Source organism: Wasmannia auropunctata, unplaced genomic scaffold (genome assembly GCF_000956235.1).
Source record: "Wasmannia auropunctata unplaced genomic scaffold, wasmannia.A_1.0 LD333862.1, whole genome shotgun sequence".
NCBI lineage: Eukaryota > Metazoa > Arthropoda > Insecta > Hymenoptera > Formicidae > Wasmannia > Wasmannia auropunctata.
This window is the reverse complement of record NW_012029028.1, coordinates 1-1,394: the sequence shown is the minus strand read 5'-3', so window position 1 is coordinate 1,394 and position 1,394 is coordinate 1.

Genomic DNA, 1,394 nt, shown 5'->3' with positions numbered 1-1,394 from the left:
TCGCACGCACGCACGCACGCACGCACGCACGCACGCACGCACGCACGCACGCACGCACGCACGCACGCACGCACGCACGCACGCACGCACGCTACGCTACGCTACGCTACGCTACGCTACGCTACGCTACGCTACGCTACGCTACGCTACGCTACGACTACGGCTACGGCTAACGCACGCTACGCACGCACGCACGCTACGCACGCACGCACGCACGCACGCACGCACGCACGCACGCACGCACGCACGCACGCACGCACACACACACACACACACACACACACACACATCTTTCACGTGACATAATTATCTTTCTGGCAATTTACATATCTTCATACATTTCCAACTCATTGTTAGCATATTGACTATTACTCATTGAGGATCTGATAACGTAAATACCATTGATAAGCGCTGCATGTGTTATTAATTAAATAGACTTTTCTGATGTAAATGCGTGTTTAATCGAAAACAAATGATACTATCTGGAAAACAACGCAAGAGACATTGCGTAATTTCTGCAGAATAGTGGAACATTTCAGAGACTTTATCACACATGCTGCACATTCTATCCGACATTGACCTTGTACGTAATTGTATCTTGAGATGTAAGTAAAATATAGATACTACGATCAGTTATTTGCTATAATTTCATCGATGTATTTTATATACAATATTTGTAAAAATAAATATTTACCAAAGTACAGACAATAACGGAACGCGGATGAAATTATTGTGTATGCAAACAAAAAAATATCATCTTCTAGTTTCGACTCGTAACAATATATGTTTGCATATAAGTTTTATACTTTGTACGTATAAAATAAGTTTCGATCGCGTTGAAGCTTACACAGGGATTGGAAGTAACTCGTTACTTAATTGTAATGCCGTTATCGTTATACAGTTACTTTTTTTTGGTAACGAATTGATAACGACGTTATTTTATTTTTTTGGTAACTGTAACGGTAACATGCATTTTTTTGGTAACGATAACGAATTATACAATTACTTTTATCGTTACTTTTTGTATTTTGAATTTTTTGCATTTATGACAAAATTTGCGTATGTATATTCAATCTTCAGTTTTTAATTAGTATTCACATAGTTTATTCTTATTTTAAAACTGTTTTAAGGGGGAACACCACTGTGACGGCCGAAAAAAGGCTATTTTCGTGAATTTTTTTGCGATAATTAATTAGTTGTATAAATTATTATCTTTATATATTAAAAGTACATATATTTAAGATTTTATAAAAAAAAATCGTAAACTATTGTTAATATTTATGGCCTCCGTCTTCGATGACGTAAACCTCTATTGGACAAAGTATCACGTCCTGTACTCCGAATGCGCCAATTTTTGGACACCCTGTATATTTATAAAAAAAATTGATACTTTG